At 37.9% G+C, this 15,252-nt stretch overlaps 2 non-coding genes across 2 annotated transcripts; both read right to left on the bottom strand.

The window, feature by feature from the left end:
- Window positions 1-1,069: 1,069 nt before the first annotated feature.
- On the bottom strand, window positions 1,070-1,177 carry LOC130972119 (small nucleolar RNA R71). Its single transcript, XR_009083316.1, has one exon. It is a non-coding gene; the product is annotated as a small nucleolar RNA R71 (small nucleolar RNA).
- Window positions 1,178-14,640: 13,463 nt separating this feature from the next.
- LOC130971234 (small nucleolar RNA R71) lies at window positions 14,641-14,744 on the bottom strand. The gene has a single exon (XR_009082465.1). It is a non-coding gene; the product is annotated as a small nucleolar RNA R71 (small nucleolar RNA).
- Window positions 14,745-15,252: the final 508 nt, after the last annotated feature.

The following is a 15,252-nucleotide window of genomic DNA, read 5'->3' as shown; positions in this document are numbered from 1 at the left end:
AATTCTTTTTCAAAAAATATCTTTTCTATCATATCTTTTTCAAAATTTTATCTTTTTCAAAAATTTGATTTCAAAATATCTTCCAACTTCTTATCTTTTCAAAATTAAATTTCAAATATTTTTCAACTAACTAGTTGACTTTTTGTTTGTTTTAACTATATTATATCTTTTTCAAAACCACCTAATTACTTTCCTCTCCCTAATTTTTGAAAATTACCTCCCTCTTTTTCAAAATTCTTTTAATTAACTAATTGTTTTAAATTTTAATTTTAATTTTAATTCTTCTTTTAATTTTCGAAAATCACTAACTCTTTTTCAAAATTAATTTTCGAATTCTCTCCCTCTCATCTCCTTCTATTCATTTATTTATTTACTAACACTTCTCTTCATCTCAAGAATCTGAACCTATCTTCACCCTTGTGTTTGGATTCTTACCCTTTCCTTCTTTTATTCCCTTCTTCTTCTACTAACATAAAGGAATCTCTCTACTGTGGTAAAGAGGATCCCTATTATTATTTTCTGTTCCCTTCTTTTTCATATGAGCAGGAGCAAGGACAAGAATATTCTTGTTAAAGCAGATCCTGAACCTGAAAGGACTCTGAAGAGGAAACTAAGAGAAGCTAAATTACAACAATCCAGAGACAACCTTACAGAAATTTTCAAAAAAGAAGAGGAGATGGTAGCCGAAAATAATAATGCAAGGAGGATGCTTGGTGATTATACTACACCTACTTCCAAGTTTGATGGAAGAAGCATCTCAATCCCTGCTATTGGAGCAAACAATTTTGAGCTGAAACCTCAACTAGTTGCTCTACTGCAACAGAACTGCAAGTTCCATGGACTTCCATCAAAAAATCCTTACCAGTTTTTAACTGAGTTCTTGCAGATCTGTAAGACTGTTAATACTAATGGAGTAGATCCTGAAGTCTACAGGCTCATGCTTTTCCCTTTTGCTGTAAGAGATAGAGCTAGAATATGGTTGGATTCACAACCTAAAGATAGCCTGGACCCATGGGATAAGCTGGTCGTGGCCTTTTTGGCCAAGTTCTTTCCTCCTCAAAAGCTGAGCAAGCTTAGAGTGGATGTTCAGACCTTCAAACAAAAAGATGGTGAATCCCTCTATGAAGCTTGGGAAAGATACAAACAGATGACCAAAAGGTGTCCTTCTGACATGCTTTTTGAATGGACCATTTTAGATATATTCTATTATGGCCTGTCTGAATTCTCCAAGATGTCACTGGATCATTCTGCAGGTGGATCCATCCACCTAAAGAAAACGCCTGCAGAAGCTCAAGAACTCATTGACATGGTTGCAAATAACCAATTCATATATACTTCTGAGAGGAATTCAGTGAGTAATGGGACACCTCAGAGGAAGGGAGTTCTTGAAATTGATGCTCTGAATGCCATACTGGCTCAAAATAAAATGTTGACTCAGCAAGTCAACATGATTTCTCAAAGTCTGAATGGATGGAAAAATGCATCCAATAGTACTAAAGAGGCATCTTCTGAAGAAGAAGCTTATGATCCTGAGAACTCTGCAATAGCAGAGGTAAATTACATGGGTGAACCTTATGGAAACACCTATAATTCATCATGGAGAAATCATCCAAATTTCTCATGGAAGGATCAATAAAAGCCTCCACAAGGCTTTACTAATGGTGGAAGAAATAGGCTCAGCAACAGCAAGCCTAATCCATCATCTTTTCAATAACAAACAGAAAATTCTAAGCAGAGCACCTCTAATTTAGCAAACTTAGTCTCTGATCTGTCTAAGGCCACTTTAAGTTTCATGAGTGAAACAAGGTCCTCCATTAGAAATTTGGAGGCACAAGTGGGCCAGCTGAGTAAGAAAGTCACTAACACTCCTCCTAGTACACTCCCAAGCAATACTGAAGAGAACCCAAAAAGAGTGCAAGGCCATAGACATAATCAACATGGCCGAACCTAGAGAGGAAGGAGAGGACATGAATCCCAATGAGGAAGACCTCATGGGACGTCTCTCAAGCAAGAAGGAGTTCCCTATTGAGGACCTAAAGGAATCTGAGACTCATATAGAGACCATAGAGATTCCATTAAACCTCCTTCTGGCATTCATGAGCTCTGAAAACTATTCTTCCTCTGAAGAGGATGAAGATGTAACTAGAGAGCAAGTTGCTCAATATATAGGAGCCATCATAAAGCTGAATGCCAAATTGTTTGGTAATGAGACTTGGGAAGGTAAACCTCCCTTGCTCATTAATGAACTACATACATGGATTCAGCAAACTTTACCTCAAAAGAGACAAGATCCTGGCAAATTCTTAATACCCTGTACCATAGGCACCATGACCTTTGAGAAGACTTTGTGTGACCTAGGGTCATACATAAATCTTATGCCACTCTCTGTAATGGAGAAGTTGGGGATCATTGAGGCACAGCCTGCCATATTCTCATTGCAAATGGCAGACAAGTCAGTAAGACAAGCTTATGGATTAGTAGAGGACGTGTTAGTGAAGGTTGAAGGCCTTTACATCCCTGCTGATTTCATAATTTTAGACACTAGGAAGGAGGAGGATGAATGCATCATCCTTGGAAGACCCTTCCTAGCCACAACAGGATCTATGTTAGATGTTAACAGAGGAGAATTAGTCCTTCAATTGAATGGGGATTACCTTGTGTCTAAGACCCAAGGGCGTTCTTCTGTAACAATGGAGAGGAAGCATGAAAAGCTTCTCTCAGTACAGAGTCAAACAAAGCCCCCACAATCAAACTCTAAGTTTGGTGTTGGGAGGCCACAGCCAAACTCTAAGTTTAGAGTTTAATCCCCACATTCAAACTCTAAGTTTAGTGTTGGAAGTCTACAACATTGACCTGATCATCTTTGAGGCTCCATGAGAGCCCACTGTCAACCTAGTGACATTAAATGAGCGCTTATTAGGAGGCAACCCAATTTTTATTTATCTAACTCTATTTTTCTTTTATTGTTATTTTATATTTTATTAGGTTCATGATCAGGTGGAATCACAAAATAAATACTAAAATTAAAAAAAAAGAATAAAAAATAGCAGAAGAAAAAGCACACCCTGGAGGAAGGACTTACTGGCGTTTAAACGCCAGTAAGGAACATCTGGCTGGCGTTCAACGCCAGAACAGAGCATGGATCTGGCGTTGAATGCCAGAAACAAGCAGCATCCTGATGTTTAAACGCCAGGAATACACCTTGAGGAGAGCTGGCGCTGAATGCCAGAAACAAGCATGGAACTGGCGTTCAACGCCAGAAACATGTTATAAATGGGCGTTGAACGCCCAAAACAAGCATGAAGCTGGTGTTCAATGCTAGAAACAAGCATCAACCTGGCGTTGAACACCAAGATTGCATGCAGAGGGTGTTTTACACGCCTCATTGGTGCAGGGATGATAATCCTTGACACCTCAGGATCTGTGGACCCTACAGGATCCCCACCTACCTCAACTCACCTTCTCTCCTCTTCACACAATCCAATAACACTCTTCCCCAAAACCCTTCACCAATCACCTCAATCTCTCTTCCCCATCACCTCTTCACCACTCACATCCACACACTCTTTCCCAAAACCCTTCACCAATCACCTCAATCTCTCTTCCCCATCACCTCTTCACCACTCACATCCATCCACTCTTCCCTATAAACCCCACCTACCTTTAAAATTCAAAATCTCTTTCCCACCCAAACCCACCCTAAATAGCCGAACTTACTCCCTTTCCCTTCACTATATATACCCCTCTATCCTTCTTCATTTTCACACACCACAACCCTCTCTTCTCCTCCTTGGCCGAAACCAAACACTTCTCTTTTTCATCCATATTTTCTTCTTCTTCTTCTTCTTTCTTCTCTTGCTCGAGGGCGAGCAATATTCTAAGTTTGGTGTGGTAAAAGTGGTGGACGAAATTGTGATCATCAATAATGGCTCTTTGGTATGTGCATCTGTTAACTCAGCACTTTCTTTCCACAACTTCGCTCAACTAACCAGCAAGTGTACTGGGTCGTCCAAGTAATAAACCTTACGTGAGTAAGGGTCGATCCCACAGAGATTGTTGGTATGAAGCAAGCTATGGTCACCTTGTAAATCTTAGCAAGCTATAAGATTTATGCACAATTTAGTTGATTATTATGAATGATGCAAAACCTTGTAATTTTGGTGAGACTTTTATTGCTTGTTTGGATGATGACAGGTGAAAACATGAAGAAAGAAATACAAGGTGCAGATGAACGCTGCATTCATTTGAAGAACACAACATTCACAAGTGACGCGCACGCAGATGTGGCACGCATGCGTGGATTGAGGATCAGCGTTCACAAGCCAAGAACGCAATGTTCACTTTGAATGAACGCCTACTGATGACAAGTCATCTTATGCTAGTTTCACAAGCATTTTTCACTTGTTTCATTAGGTTTTATGCACTTTCTTTCACAATAAGTAAGTGATTGGAATGAAAGTTCATGTTTAAATAGGAGAAAACTTAATTTCATAGGGACGTCTTCTTTACTTTTCATTTTATCTTTCTTTTAGTTCTTTCTGCAAGTTTTAGATCGGGTTTAAAATTTTCTTTTCTGTTCTTCATCTTCTTCTGCAATTTTTTTTCATGTTTTGGTAGTAGAGCAATGATGAACTAAACCCCAATTTCATTAGGGGGAGGAGCTCTATTGTAATTCCAAGAATTAATGAAATTCTTCTCCTTCTTAATTCATTTTGTAGCTCTTAGATACCTTTTGTGTTGATTAAGAATTTCTCACTCCGGAAGGAGGTTGAATTCAGCTGAATGCTTGTGTGAGCCACGAAAGGGGAATCACTTGCATTAGAGTTGGAGCTTTATCGTTCACTACTCTCTTGATCAACACTATTCGGGAGGAATTGAGATCTTGAAAGTTAGTGTGGCTAATGGATGAGAAAAATGTGCTCTAACTCTTCTCATGACAAATTAGATCAAGGAATTGGCAAAATTGATTGTGATTAGAGAGATTGAATTGCCAAGAAATTGGGATCCAATCAATTTCAATCCGCCATAGATCTACTAAATGATTGAGAAAGGAGTTGAGAGACAATTGATTCATGAAGGATTATAGTATCTCGAATCCCTGATGAATCACTTTTTTGAATTTCTTTCACTTTAATTCCTCTGTGCCTACTGCAATTTCCAATTACTAGTTTTGTTTGATTCCCAGCACCCAAATCCTTTTAGTATTCATGCAATTTAAGTTTCCTTGCCATTTAATATTCCTGCACTTTTGATTTCTGAACCTCAAGATTCAGTTATTTACTTTTCTTGCAATTTAAGATTTAGCTGTTCTACTTTCTTGCACTTCAAGTTTCAGTCAATTTAGCTTCCTGCCATTTACTTTTCTGTCAATTTACTTTTAGCAATTTAAATCCCTTGTTCTTTACTTTCTGTTAAATCAATTTCACTCAATTCATCACTATACTAAAGTTTCTTGATTCAATTAATCCTTGTGGGATCGACCTCACTATTGTGAGTTTACTACTTGATGCGACCTAGTGCACTTGCCAGCTAGTTTATGTGGAAACCAGATTTTCTCTCATCAAGTTTTTGGCACCGTTACCGGGGATTAATTTAGATTGACAATGATTAAGTAGGTGATAATCTAGATTAAGCATTTTTTCTTTGTTTTGTTAAGCACACTAACTGTTTGAGATTTTGTTTAAGCTAACCTTAACCTCACTCTAGCAGTAAAGTGCTTCAATTTTAATTTCTGCTCTTGTTTCTGTTGTATGCCAGGAGGAAGAAGAGGTGCATCTACTTTTTTTGATTTTGAGCCAAAGAGAACTTTCTTAAGATTGAGAAGAGAGGCAAATGGTGTGCATCCAGACATCTATAAGCTGCTGCTGTTTCCATTTTCTTTGAGAGACAAGGCGTCTCAATGGTTGAAGATGTTTCCCAAAGAAAGCATCAACACTTGGGATGAGTTGGTGAACAAATTCTTATCCAAATTCTACCCACCTCAGAGGATCATAAGATTGAAGTCAGAAGTGCAAACATTCACTCAAATGGATGGAGAATCACTTTATGAGGCATGGGAAAGATACAAAGCTCTAATCAGGAAATATCCACCCGAGATGTTTAGTGAATGGGACATACTTCAGAATTTCTATGAGGGATTGACCTTAAGAACTCAAGAGTCTTTAGATTACTCTACAGGAGGTTCATTACAACACATGAAGACAGCAGAGGAGGCCCAAAATCTTATAGACACTGTGACCAACAATCAATACTTCTATGCTCATTAGAGGCAACGCCAACCAGTACAAAAGAAGGGTGTGCTGGAGCTAGAAGGAGTGGACATTATCTTGGCATAAAATAAGTTGATGCACCAACAAATCCAGCAACAAATGGAATTGATGACACAAAGGATTGATGGACTCCAAGTGGCTGCAGTTAACACGGCAAGCCAACCTTCAAATGGATGGGGCCAGAACGAAGAAGCCTTTAAGAAAAGCAACTATGAGTAGCAACTAGAACAAGTCCAATATATGCATAAGACCTCAAGCTCTTCTTAAAATGAATTTCAAGGAGATACATACAATCCATCATGGAAGAATCATCCTAACTTGAGGGGGGGTGATAATCAAAATTCATGGCAAAAGAATCACAATTCCAACAACTCTCGCAACACAAACAACCTAACTCACTCATCCAATAACACTAAACAATACAGAAAACCACAAAACTCATATCAACAACACAACAACAACTCAGAGGCTCACCAAAATAATTTCTCCACACCACCTTTCAATCCCCAAAACAGCCACTTCAACAACCCAAATAACTTCCAGCAACAACCATCATATCCCAACATACCATCCATTGACCATCATGAAACCAGGATCTCAGCTCTTGAGGCAACATTGCAAGCACTTGCTCAAACCATACAGGGTCTAGCCAAAGGGTAGGAGAGTTTAATTAAAAGCAAAGAGATACAAGAGGTTACCATGAGAAATCTTAAGAGACAAGTGGGGTAATTGGCCAAACAAGCTGAAAGACCAACCAATATTCTCCCAAGTGATACCATTCCAGATCCCAAAGAAGAGTGCAAAGCAATCCAACTCAGGAGTGGAAGGACATTGGAAGGTGACAAGACTAATGATGAGCGGATATTTTATACGCTTTTTGGGGGTAATTTCATGTAGATATTAGTATGTTTTAGTTAGTTTTTAGTAGATTTTTATTAGTTTTTGGGAAAAAAATCATATTTCTGGACTTTACTGTGATTTTGTGTGTTTTTCTGTGATTTCAGGTATTTTCTGGCTGAAATTGAGGGAGCTGAGCAAAAATCTGATTTAGGCTGAAAAAGGACTGCTGATGCTGTTGGATCCTGACCTCCCTGCACTCGGAATGGATTTTTTGGAGCTACAGAGGTCCAATTGGTGCGCTCTCAATTGGATTGGAAAGTAGACATCTAGGGCTTTCCAGCAATATATAATAGTCCATACTTTGCACGAAGATAGATGACGTAAACTGGCGTTCAACGCCAGTTCCATGTTGCATTCTGGCGTTCAGCGCCAGAAACAGGTTGCAAGTTGGAGTTGAACGCCAGAAACAGGTTACAACCTGACGTTTAACTCCAGAAACAGCCCAGGCATGTGAGAAGCTCAAGTCTCAGCCCCAGCACACACCAAGTGGGCCCCAGAAGTGGATTTCTGCACTATCTATCTTAGTTTACTCATTTTCTGTAAACCTATGTTACTAGTTTAGTATTTAAACAACTTTTAGAGACTTATTTTGTATCTCATGACATTTATAGATCTGAACTTTATACTTTTTGACGGCATGAGTCTCTAAACTCCATTGTTGGGGGTGAGGAGCTCTGCAGCGTCTCGATGAATTAATGCAATTATTTATGCTTTCTATTCAAACACGCTTGTTTCTATCTAAGATGTTCATTCGCGCTTTAATATGAAGAAGGTGATGATCCGTGATACTCATCACCATTCTCAATCCATGAACATGTGCCTAACAACCACCTCCGTTCTACATTAGATTGAATGAGTATCTCTTAGATTCCTTAATCAGAATCTTCTTGGTATAAGCTAGAACCCTTTGGCAGCCACTCTTGAGAATCCGGAAAGTCTAAACCTTGTCTGTGGTATTCCGAGTAGTATTCAAGGATTGAATGGCTGTGACGAGCTTCAAACTCACGATTGTTAGGCGTGATGATAAACGCAAAAGAATCAATGGATTCTATTCCGACATGATCGAGAACCAACAGATGATTTGCCGTGCTGTGACAGAGCATTTGGACCATTTCACTGAGAGGATGGGAAGTAGCCATTGACAACGGTGACGCCCTACATACAGCTTGCCATGAAAGGAGCCTTGCATTTTTGAAAGTGAGGAAGCATTATGTTACAGGAATTCAGAAGACAAAGCATCTCCAAAACTCCAACATCTTATCCATTATTGCATAATAAGTATTTATTTCATGCTCTTTTACTTTTTACAATTAAAACTAAGAATCATTATTGATATTATATCCTGACAAAGAGTAACAAGATAACCATAGCTTGCTTCAAGCCAACAATCTCCGTGGGATCGACCCTTACTCACGTAAGGTATTACTTGGACGACCCAATGCACTTGCTAGTTAGCGGTGCGAGTTGTGAAAAATGTGATTTACAATTTCGTGCACCAAGTTTTTGGCACCGTTGCCGGGGATTGTTTGAGTTTGAACAACTGACGGTGAATCTTGTTGCTTAGATTAGGAAAAATTTGTCTTTTTTTTCACTAGAATTGCATCTTTTATTATCCCTTCAAAAAAAAATTTTCGAAAAAATATTATTTTTCTTTATTAATTTTTAGTTTTTCTGTGAGTTTAGTGTCATGTTTTAAGTTTGGTGTCAATTGCATGCTTTTCTTTGACTTTCAATTTTCGAATTTCATGTTCTTTGTTTTTCCTTGATCTTCAAATTGTTCTTGTGAATTTTTCTTGTTTGATCTTTGGTTTTTCCTATTCTGTGTGTTTTCATGTTTTCCTTGTGCATTTTCAAAATATTAGTTTTCAAAAAAAAATATTTTTATTTATTAAAAATACCTCTTTAAAACACGTTACATTTATAGCTCAATTGGCTAGAGCGTTGGTTTGTGTTCTTGGTAATTAGGTATCTTTTTTATAAAATCTTTTTCAAAAATAATTTTTCTTTAATTGAATCTTGTGCCAAACTTTAAGTTTGGTGTTTTCTTATTAATCTTTCTTTAAATTTCGAAAATTTTATTGTGGTTTTCTAAAAATTTTAAGTTTGGTGTTCTTTCTTTTGTTCTTGTTGTTCTTGTGAGTCTTCAAAGTGTTCTTGAGTCTTCTTTGTGTTTTGATCTTAAAATTTTTAAGTTTGGTGTTCCTTGGTGTATTCCCTCCAAAATTTTCGAAAACAAGGAGTACTAGATCTAAAAATTTTATGTCTTGGGTCTTTTGTGTGTTTTTCTCTTTCATTATAAAATTCAAAATTAAAAAAAATATAATTTTTCTAACTATTTTTAAAGCAATTATCTCGAATTTTTTTTTCCTAAAAATTTCAGAATTCATTTTTAAATTTTTAAAATTATAACTTTTTCAAAAATATTCTAACCACTTTCTCTCTCCTCACTTTTTCGAAATTCTTCATAAAATATTTTCAAATTCTTTTTGTTTTTCTTTTTATTTTAGTTTTTATTTTATTTTATTTTATTATTTCGAAACCTCCTCTATAATAATAAAATAAATAAAATAAATTCACATCATCTCCCTTTCTCCATTATGGACTTAAATGAAAATGAACAGTCCAGAAGGACTCTGGGGTCATATGCTAACCCCACTACTGCTTCATATGGGAGTAGTATCTGTATACCCTCCATTGGACTTAGTAGTTTTGAGTTGAATCCTCAGCTCATTATCATGGTGCAGCGAAATTGCCAGTATTCCGGTTTTTCACAGGAAGAACCTACAGAGTTTCTGGCACAATTTTTATAAATTGCTGACACAGTACATGATAAGGAATTAGATCAGGATATCTACAAATTATTACTGTTTTCATTTGCTGTAAAAGACCAAGCTAAGAGGTGGTTAAATAACCAACCTAAGGCCAGCATAAAGACATGGAAACAGCTGTCAGAAAAATTCCTGAATCAATATTTCCCTCCAAACTGGATGACACAGCTAAGGCTGAGCATCCTGATGCCAGGGCATCTAGGCCAGTTTCACTGACCTTTTCTTTACTGTTTTAGGGTAGTTTCATGCATTTTCTTAGTGACTAAGGCAAGTTTTGGATGAAAATACACTCACACCTTGATTCAAGCAACTATTGTGAACTTTGTATGATTTCATGAGAATTTTGCTAGAATTGCATGATAAATTGATGATGCATAATCTCATGACTTTGGCTAGAGCTTTGATGCACTTTAATTACTTGATTTCAGGACAAAGGAAGTAAGGAAGAACCACGTTAGTATTCACGTTAACCTAGTTAATGTGAACACTAACTTGGAATGGTAAAAAGCTTGCAATGTTAATGAGAAAAGTAATCACCAATAACGCCTGCGAAGCCATCCAGAGCTCACGTTACTTGCCACGTTAACTAAGTTAACGTGGTAGTTAACGTAGAAGTAAAAGGGAACTCCAATGTTAAGAGAAAACGTGAACACCAATAACATTTTCCTCCAACGTTAGTGGTAAAAGTGAACACCACTAACGTTGGAGAACTTGGCAATGATCCACGCTAAGAGTCACGTTAACTTAGTTAACGTGAACTCTAATGTGGAAAAGGAAAACAAAAGCCAACGTTAGTGACACTCACTTTTGTCACTAATGTTGGACCAACTAGCATTGCCTACGTTAACTTTCACGTTAAGACCATTAACGTGAAAGTTAACGTGGAGTTGAGATCAAAGAGCCAACGTTAGTGACAATCACTTTTGTCGCTAACGTTGGAAGATGGCATCACTACTACGTTAAGAGCCACGTTAACTTAGTTAACGTGAGTTCTAACGTAGAGAATTTGGGCATTTGGAGCGTTAGTGACAAAGGTGAGTGTCACTAACGCTCTCGAAGGTGAGACACACTGATGAGCGGATAATTTGTACGCTTTTTGGCATTGTTTTTAGTATGTTTTTAGTAGTTTGAGTTGAGTTTTTAGTATATTTTTATTAGTTTTTAGTTAAAATTCACTTTTCTGGACTTTACTATGAGTTTGTGTGTTTTTCTGTGATTTCAGGTATTTTCTGGCTGAAATTGAGGGACCTGAGCAAAAATCTGATCCAGAGACTGAAAAGGACTGCAGATGCTGTTGGATTCTGACCTCCCTGCACTCGAAGTGGATTTTCTGGAGCTACCGAAGCCCAATTGGCGCGCTCTCAACGGCGTTGGAAAGTAGACATCATGGGCTTTCCAGCAATATATGATAGTCCATACTTTGCCCAATATTTGATGGCCCAAACTGGCGTTCAAAATCACCTTCAGAATTCCCAGCGTTAAACGCCGGAACTGGCACCTAAATGGGAGTTAAACGCCCAAACTGGCATAAAAGCTGGCGTTTAACTCCAAGAAGAGTCTCTACACGAAAATGCTTCAATGCTCAGCCCAAGCACACACCAAGTGGGCCCGGAAGTGGATTTTTATGTCATTTACTCATCTCTGTACACCCTAGGCTACTAGTTCTCTATATATAGGACCTTTTACTATTGTATTTTCATCTTCTGATCTTTGGAATCTTTTGTTCTTTAGATCTTTTGATCACTTTGGGAGGCTGGCCTCACGGCCATGCCTAGACCTTGTTCTTATGTATTTTCAACGGTGGAGTTTCTACACACCATAGATTAAGGTGTGGGGCTCTGCTGTACCTCGAGTATTAATGCAATTACTATTGTTCTTCTATTCAATGCCGCTTGTTCTTATTCTAAGATATTCATTCGCACTCAAGAACTTGATGAATGTGATGATTATGTGACACTGATCATCATTCTCACTGATGAACAAAGTGACTGACAACCACTCTTGTTCTACAAGCAAACAAGGCTCTAATGTTTATCTCTTGGGTTCTTTAACCGGAATCTTCGTGGTATAAGCTAGAACTGATGGCGGCATTCAAGAGAATCCGGAAGGTCTAAACCTTGTCTGTGGTATTCTGAGTAGGATTCAATGATTGAATGACTGTGACGTGCTTCAAACTCCTGAGGGCGGGGCGTTAGTGACAGACGCAAAAGAATCACTGGATTCTATTCCGGCCTGATTGAGAACCGACAGATGGATAGCCGTGCCGTGACAGGGTGCGTTGAACATTTCCAATGAGAGGATGGGAGGTAGCCACTGACAACGGTGAAACCCTACATACAGCTTGCCATGGAAAGGAGTAAGAAGGATTGGATGAAGACAGTAGGAAAGCAGAGAGACGGAAGGGACAGTATCTTCATACGCTTATCTGAAGCTCTCACCAATGATATACATAAGTATCTCTATCTTTATCTTTATGTTTTATTCATCATCTATACCCATTTGAGTCTGCCTGACTAAGATTTACAAGGTGACCATAGCTTGCTTCATACCAACAATCTCCGTGGGATCGACCCTTACTCGCGTAAGGTTTATTACTTGGACGACCCAGTACACTTGCTGGTTAGTTGTGCGAAGTTGTAGTGATCACGATTTCGCGCACCAAGTTTTTGGGGCCGTTGCCGGGGATTGTTTTGAGTATGGACAACTGACGGTTCATCTTGTTGCTTAGATTAGGTATTTTTCTTCAGAGTTCTTAAGAATAAATTCTAGTGTTTCATGATGATCTGTTGAAGTCTGGCTGGCTGAGAAGCCTTGTCTAATCTTATTGGACCGAGGTTTCAACCTATCATCACAAGAGCTTGTTGATTTCTATCAATCTTGCTATTGGAGCAATGATCTGCTAAGGCTTGGCTGGCCATTGGCCATGTCTAGTGTTTTGGACCGAAGCTTTCTTTGAAAGCTTGGCTGGCTGTGAAGCCATGTCTAATTCCTGGACCGGAGTCTTAGACTAACATTGCAATGATTCCTGGAATCCAAATTGAGAATTCTGAAACCTTTATTTTCTATTTTCATATAATTTTCGAAAAAGCACAAAAAAAATTATAAAAATCATAAAAACCAAAAATATTTTATGTTTCTTGTTTGAGTCTAGTGTCTAATTTTAAGTTTGGTGTCTTGCATGCATTGTTTAATTGATCTTGGTTCTATTTTCAAGTCAATAGTACAGGGAACTGAAGATTCAGAACATGCAGCAGAGGAATTACACAGAAAAAGCTGGGCGTTCAAAACGCCCAGTGAAGAAGGACAGACTGGCGTTTAAATGCCAGCCAGGGTGCCTGGTTGGGCGGTTAACGCCCAAAAAGGTAGTGCATTGGGCGTTAAACGCCAGAATGTGCACCATTCTGGGCGTTTAACGCCAGGATGGCACAAGGGGGAGGATTTTGTTTTCAAAATCAATTTTTTTCAAGTTTTCAAAATTTTTCAAAATCAAATCATATCTTTTCAATCAAATGTTTTCAAAATCAATTTCTTTCCTTTTTCAAAGATACTTACTATCAATTAATGATTTGATTCAACATTTTAAGTATGTTGCCTTTTCTGTTGAGAAAGGTTTAATGTTTGAATCATATCTTTTCTTGTTAGGCAAGTCATTAATTTTTTAAAATCAAATCTTTTTAAAATTGTTTTCAAATCATATCTTTTCAATCATATCTTTTTAAGACCATAACTTTTCAATCATATCTTTTTAATCACATCTTTTTCAAAACAGTTTTTAATCATATATTTTTTATTTCTAATTTCAAAATCTTTTTCAAAAATTACTTGATTTCTTTCCCACTCTTGATTTTTGAAAATCAATTAAAGTTTTTCAAAAATGTTTTCAAAATATTTCACTTGATTTTCGAAAATTTCTTCCTCTCTTCCCACATCCTTCTATTTATGGAGTACCACTCCTTCTCAATGCACAATTCAAACTTTATCTAATTAAAGTTCGAATTCTTCTACCTCTTCTTTCTATTTTTCTGTTCCTCTGACACTTCAAGGAATCTCTATACTGTGACATAGAGGATTCCATATTTTCTTGTTCTCTTCTCTTTCATATGAGCAGGAACAAAGACAAAGGCATTCTTGTTGAAGCTGACCCTGAACCTGAAAGGACCTTGAAGCGAAAGCTAAGAGAAGCTAAGGCACAACTCTCTGTAGAGGACCTGACAGAAATCTTCAAAGAAGAAGAAACCATGGCAGCCGAAAACAACAACAACAACAACAATGCAAGGAAGGTGCTGGGTGACTTTACTGCACCTACTCCCGACTTCTATGGGAGAAGCATCTCTATCCCTGCCATTGGAGCAAACAACTTTGAGCTTAAGCCTCAATTAATTTCTCTAATGCAACAGAATTGCAAGTTCCATGGACTTCCATTGAAAGATCCTCATCAGTTTTTAGCTGAATTCTTGCAAATCTGTGACACTGTCAAGACTAATGGGGTTGACCCTGAGGTCTACAGACTTATGCTATTCCCTTTTGCTGTAAGAGACAGAGCTAGGACATAGTTGGACTCACAACCTAAAGAAAGCCTGGACTCATGGGAAAAGCTAGTCAATGCCTTCTTGGCAAAGTTCTTTCCACCTCAAAAATTGAGTAAGCTTAGAGTGGAAGTCCAAACCTTCAGACAGAAGGATGGAGAATCCCTCTATGAAGCTTGGGAAAGATACAAACAATTGATCAGAAAATGTCCATCTGACATGCTTTCTGAATGGAGCATCATAGGTATTTTCTATGATGGTCTCTCTGAACTATCCAAGATGTCTTTGGATAGCTCTGCTGGAGGATCTCTTCATCTGAAGAAGACGCCTACAGAAGCTCAAGAGCTAATTGAAATGGTTGCAAATAACCAATTCATGTACACTTCTGAAAGGAATCCTGTGAACAATGGGACTAATCAGAAGAAAGGAGTTCTTGAGATTGATACTCTGAATGCCATATTGGCTCAGAACAAAATATTGACTCAGCAAGTCAATTTGATTTCTCAAAGTCTGTCTGGAATGCAAAATGCACCAAATAGTACTAAGGATGCTTCATCTGAAGAAGAAGCTTATGATCCTGAGAACCCTTCAATGGAAGAGGTGAATTACCTAGGAGAACCCTATGGAAACACCTATAATTCTTCATGGAGAAATCACCCAAATTTCTCATGGAAGAATCAAGAGAGACCTCAACAAGGTTTCAACAACAATAATGGTGGAAGAAACAGG

The sequence above is a fragment of the Arachis stenosperma genome, chromosome 3 (assembly GCF_014773155.1).
Source record: "Arachis stenosperma cultivar V10309 chromosome 3, arast.V10309.gnm1.PFL2, whole genome shotgun sequence".
In the NCBI taxonomy this organism is placed as follows: domain Eukaryota; kingdom Viridiplantae; phylum Streptophyta; class Magnoliopsida; order Fabales; family Fabaceae; genus Arachis; species Arachis stenosperma.
This window is presented reverse-complemented; position numbering and strand designations above follow the sequence as displayed.